Raw genomic sequence first — 5,877 nt, 5'->3', positions numbered from 1 at the left:
ATCACCCCTCGTGGAGTCTCAGAGGTTGGGCTCAAGTCCATATGTCTGCACTGTAATTTTATAGTCTTGCAGTCCCAGCCCCATAAGCCTGAGTCAGCTGACCCTGGCTTTGAGACAGGTGCCCTGGGTGTGTTAATCACAGTGTAGACATAATGTTAGGGTATGTCTCCAGTGCAATGAAACATCCAGGGCAGGCCTGGGTTGGAGTAATCAGAGCAATGTGGCTTGGGCTGTAAAGTTGCAGTGTGCGTGTCTCGGCTCAGGCTCAGTACCCTGCTCTAGGAGCCCAGAAGGTTGGGAGGGAGTTTAGCAAGTGGAAATGGTAAAACTGCAGTGAAGTCTTACCCTGGACTCATGGCAGTTCTCCATTGGTCTGTCTGCTTTTGGGGCAGGGATAATAACTGTCAGGGGTGCTTTATTGAGTGGCTTTTGGGGCACCTGCTCTTGGCTGCTGTCAGAAGACAAGATTCAGAGCTAGATGGTCCTTTGGTCTAGCCCAGTGTGGTTTTTCTTATGGTTTAAATTACACTCCAGGCACTGATAATAGAGTTACTGAACGTTTAGGAGTTAGCAGCTGGTAGGTTGTGGATGACCCGCTGGGGCTGGGTCAGGTCTGGGCTCTCACACCAAATGCTCTTTGTGGCTGCCAGAATCTGTGGGCGGCTCATTTAGGTTACACTGAGTGTTAAGTCCTGCTTTGTGCACCGTGTATGAGAATGAAAATCCTAAACCGCCCTTTGAAATAACGAATGCAGCAGGACGTGTTATTGTCCCTGCCCCAAAGCAAACAGACCAATGGAGAAATGCCATTGAGTCCAGGGTAATACTTCATTGCGGTTTTACCTTTTTTGCTTGCTAAACTCCCTCCCAACTTTGAGGGGGCCCAGAGCCCAGTATTGAGCCTGAGCTGAAATATCTACAGTGCAAATTTACCACCCCACAGCCAAAGCCTCGGGATCCTGAGCTGGCATGGGGCAGCCTTGGGTGTTTCATTGCAGTCTGGACATAGCATAGCATTATGTCTACATTGACATAAACATACCCAAGTCACTATTCTCAAACCCTGGGTCAGTTGATTCAGGCTTGTGGGGCTTGTGCTGCAGAGTTATAAAATTACAGTGTAGACACTTGGGCTTGAGCCCAGACTCCAAGACCCCATGAGGGGTGAGGGTCTCCGAGCCTGAGCTCCAGTCTGAGCCCAAATGTATGCACTGCAGTTTTTAGCCTCACAACCTGAGCCCCAGAAGTCAAAGTCAGATGATCCAGGCCAGTCAGGCCACAGGGCTTTTATCACAGTATAGATCCCCTTTCAGAATATGTCTACATTGCAATGTAAGCCCAGGGTTAGCAGAAGTCATGTCGGCAGCCCCAACTCATAAACCTAAACTACAAGGAAAAGACCCACCCCCAAATAAGCTGGGCAATGTCCTTCTCTCTATGGTTCGTAAGTCCAGCAGCCAAAAGTCCTTTAACATGAGCCAACCCTGCTCTTCACCCCACTCACAGCTGTTGTCCTTAGTTAGTGCAAGCCCAGAGATGCCTCTGTAGAGTTCACCTGCCATCCTGGGTGGAAAAGGGGGAAAATAAGAAGGCACTGTACTCACTATGTTGTCCAGGGACTCACTCATCCCTTCACTGCTACCCTGTCCTAACATTGATCTAACCCCTAAATTTTAGTATTAGGACCCAGGGCCCAGCACACTTGGCTTTGGAACCCCTGTCCCATGCCTAGCGAGTGCTACTGAATTGAGGGTGAGTTCCTCAATCGGGGTCTGCCAAGCACAGTTGGGCTGCCCTCAATTCACACAACAAGGATAACAACCCTTTATTTCTCTTGCCCCAATAACAAGGAGACTGGGAATCCAACACCAGGCAAAAGTGATCATTTTGGCAAGCAATCCAACATATTTCCAACATACTGTAAAATCCACATGCAAACTCATACACGAAAACTTGCAAGAAAATCTTCCTGAGGGACTCTGAGGCACCCGCTGCTCGAGGGAAGGAGGGAGCCACGGGTTGAGATTGAGGAGTAGTATAAGGAGGAGGGAGCTGTGGGTTGGGATTGAGGGGCACTGGGAATAGGAGAGGGCTGTGGATTGGGACAGAGGAGAAAGGTGAAGAGGAGTAGGCTCTGGTTGGGAGTGAGGAGCAGTGTGCATAGGAGGGACAGAGGGTTGGGATTGAGGGGCACTGGGAAAAGAAGGGACATGGGTTTGGGCTGTAGAGCATCCTCATTTGGGAATCCAGCAGGAAAGGGGAAGGCAGCAGGTGATTCTAGTTCCTTAGGGATATTCTGTGTGTTTGTATGTGTGTGTGTGCAGGGAAAGAACATGCTATATGCCCAGAGGCCTTTATTCCTCCAGGCTGCAAGGACAGAGGGGCTGTCAGGAAGTTGCCCCTTCAAACCCACACACAAAAAGGGCTTTTTGAGGAAAGGGAGAATCAAAGAGGCCTCTAGGAAGACAGTGTAAGATCTTGGTAAGTAGTTTATCACCTGACCAGGGACTTGAACCCTGGGCCCTCAGATTAAAAGTCTGATGCTCTGCCAACTGAGCTAGCCAGGCTCACAAAGGTAAGGAGCAAGTTGGTGCAGAGGAGAAACTAGTGAAGAAAACAAGAGCAGGAAACAATAGGGAAAACCTGCTGCTCTGTGTGGCCTGGTCAACACTACGAGTTCATATCGAATTTAGCAGCATTAAATCGCATTAACCCTGCACCCGTCCACAAAACGAAGCCCTTTCTATCAATATAAAGGGCTCTTAGTACCAATATATGTAATCCTCCCTGACGAGGGGAGTAGCGCTGAAATCAGTATTGCCATGTTGGATTAGGGTTAGTGTGGCCGCAATTAGATGGTATTGGCCTCCAGGCGCTATCCCATAGTTCACCATTGTGACCGCTCTGGACAGCAATCTGAACTTGGATGCACTGGCCAGATACGCAGGAAAAGCCCCGCAAACTTTTGAATTTAATTTCCTGTTTGCCCAGCGTGGAGCGCCGATCAGCACAGGTGGCCATGCAGTCCCAGAATCAAAAAAGAACTCCAGCATGAACCGTATGAGAGATACTGAAGCTGATCTCTCTATGGGGAGATGAATCTGTTCTATCAGAACTCCGTTTCAAAAGACGAAATGCCAAAACATTTGAAAAAATCTCCAAGGCTATGAAGGACAGAGGCCGCAGTAGGGACTCAACACAGTGCTGAAACTTAAGGAGCTGAGACAAGCGTACCAGAAAGCCAAAAAATGAAATGAACGCTCAGAGAGGGAGAGGCAACTGACGACTGTAGCTATCCCACAGTTCCCACACTCTCTGAAAACCATTTGAATTCTTGGCTGAGTTCCCAAAGCCTGAAGGGTCAAAAACACTGTTGCAGGTGGTTCAGGGTATATGTTGTTCCGCCTCCTCCCCCCGTGAAAGCAAACAAAAAAAATTGTTTCTCCTCTTTTTTCAGTGTCACTGTATGTCTATTGAATGCTGCTGGCAGACGTGGTGCTGCAGCGCTACACAGCAGCATCCCCTTCCCTTCCCTTGCGGACGGCAGATGGTACAGTATTACTGATATCCGTCATTGTCATCCCGTGAGTGTTCCTGACCGGCCTCGGTGAGGTCGGCTGGGGGTGCCTGGGCAAAAATGAGAATGACTCCCAGGTCATTCTCTTCTTTAAGCTTTGTCTACTGGAGATTCAGTCCTGCCTGGAATATCATAGCAGCTGGAGGCTGCCCTCCCCTCCCCGCTTTGAGCTCTGCTTGCAGAGGCAATAAAGTCAGTGTTGTTTCAAATTCATGCATTCTTTATTACTTCATCACACAAATGGGGGGACACTGCAATGGTAGCCCAGGAGGGTTGGAGGAGAAGGGAAGCTACGGGTGCGGTTGATGCAGGGGCACCCACTAGAATGGCATGCAGCTCATCATTTCTGCAGGATGTCTGGGGCTCTGACTGGAGGCGGCCATTGGCCTCTCTAGCTGTTTAGTAGACTTGCCTGATAGTCTAGACAGGACTGACTCTCCTTTTAGACAAAACTTAAGGAAGGGAATGACCCGGGGAGTTATTCCCATTTGTGTCCATGCGCCCCCGGCCAACCTCACCGAGGCCAGCCAGGAGCACCCATGACAGCAGCAGATGGTACAGTATAGCTGGTAACTGTCATTGTCAACTTGCAAAGTAGCAGATGGGACAGTATGGCTGGTAATCATCTTTGCTAACTTGCAAAAGGCAAGAGGATGGTGCTGTGTAGCACTGCAGTACCGCGTCTGTCAGCACCATCCAGTAGACATAGGGTGACAGTGAAAAAAGGCTGAATGGGCTCCATGATTGCCATGCTATGGTGTCTGCCCGGGCAATCCAGGGAAAAAGACGTGAAATGATTGTCTCCCGTTGCTTTCACGGAGGGAGGAGTGAGTGACGACATTTACCCAGAATCACCCACGACACTGTTTTTGCCTTATCAGGCATTGGGATCTCAACCCAGAATTCCAATGGGCGGAGGAGACTGTGGGAACTATGGGATAGCTATGGGATAGCTACCCACAGTGCAACGCTTCGGAAATCGACACCAGCCTTGGTACATGGACGCACACTGCTGAATTAATGTGCTTAGTGTGTCCGCGTGCACTCGACTTTATACAGTCTGTTTCCAAAAACTGGTTTCTGTAAAATCAGAATAATCCCCTAGTGTAGACATACCCTGTGATTAACAACTTTGGTGGCTAATTGAAAGGCTGATGGTTCAAACTCAAGTGAAGATGGAGGTGTTTTTTTTTAGTGATGAGAATCCAGTACATTTTAACAGGCCAAAAATCTCCTCAATGTTGGTCTAACCTCATTGGACAAGCATATGTAGCACTTTTACCAGATGTGTTGGTGGTATAGTGGTAAGCATAGCTGCTTTCTAAGCAGTTGATTTAGGTTCAATTCCCAGGGAATGCAAGGATGTGATATTTTTCTCCCCTAGGAATTGGTTTAATTTCAGTCACATTGTATCAGTTTATCAATGGAATGAGAGAATCAATGTCCTGCAGATCATTCAAAACACAATGGAGGAAGAAAGGGGTGGGAGTATACAATAAGCTGTTGGAGTTATCCTGGCATTACCCCAACCCCCTCGCCCAGCACAGAGCCAGCACCCAGCACCCAAATTTCCTCCCATAGCTTTGCTTGCCTTCCTTTCACCCAGAACCATCCTTCTTCTCCTGGGATGCAAGTAGCCATCCCTGGGAAGCCAAGAGGCAGGCACAGAATTCTACCTCCTGGGAGCCAACTGCACCTCCCTAAGCTTTGCAGAACAAATGGTGGTGCTCTACTAACCCCACTTAGCCGCACTGAGGCGCTTAGCTTCTGCCCTGCCTTCCTCAGCTCAACTTTCCTCTTTTGCCCCATTCCTGCCTCACTTCCTCCTTTGGCAAGTCACACAAAGGAGGCCAGCAGGAAGAGCCGGCCTCCGTAGGCCAAACTCCAAGGGCAGAGGAAGCCAAGACACAAGGCTTCAAAAGGTGACTCTCCAAGATCATCTGGCTTCCTCCTGCTGATGCCAAGGCTTTTTCCTCAGCTCATTTCACCACCCTCTGCCATGCAGGGGTTAGGGTTATCACAGGTGTTACCCAAAATTGGGCCAGCTAGTAAGCGTAGGGAGGACTAATGACCCACCAGAGTCTGGCAGATAGCAACACATTTATTATACTGATAGCTAAGCTCAAAATAAGCGGGGGAGGAGGGGGTCACACTCACACTCGCATACTGATGGTACCAGGACAGGCACAGCACTGGAGATGTCAGGATTCTGCAAGGTAAGTGTCTCACAGCACAGCTATGGACGGTGCAATGAAGGTAAGTCTTCCTGAGGCTTAATGAAATACAACGCAGAGAACCAC

The 5,877-nt window shown here is 49.1% G+C and overlaps 1 non-coding gene across 1 annotated transcript; it reads right to left on the bottom strand.

Moving 5' to 3' along the window:
* Positions 1–2,494: 2,494 nt before the first annotated feature.
* Positions 2,495–2,567, bottom strand: TRNAK-UUU. The gene has a single exon. It is a non-coding gene; the product is annotated as a tRNA-Lys (tRNA).
* Between the last annotated feature and the right edge of the window lie 3,310 nt (positions 2,568–5,877).

Source organism: Gopherus evgoodei, unplaced genomic scaffold (assembly GCF_007399415.2).
Source record: "Gopherus evgoodei ecotype Sinaloan lineage unplaced genomic scaffold, rGopEvg1_v1.p scaffold_102_arrow_ctg1, whole genome shotgun sequence".
Lineage (NCBI taxonomy): Eukaryota > Metazoa > Chordata > Testudines > Testudinidae > Gopherus > Gopherus evgoodei.
Note: the sequence above shows the minus strand (reverse complement) of the source record. Positions and strands in the feature narration are given on the sequence as shown.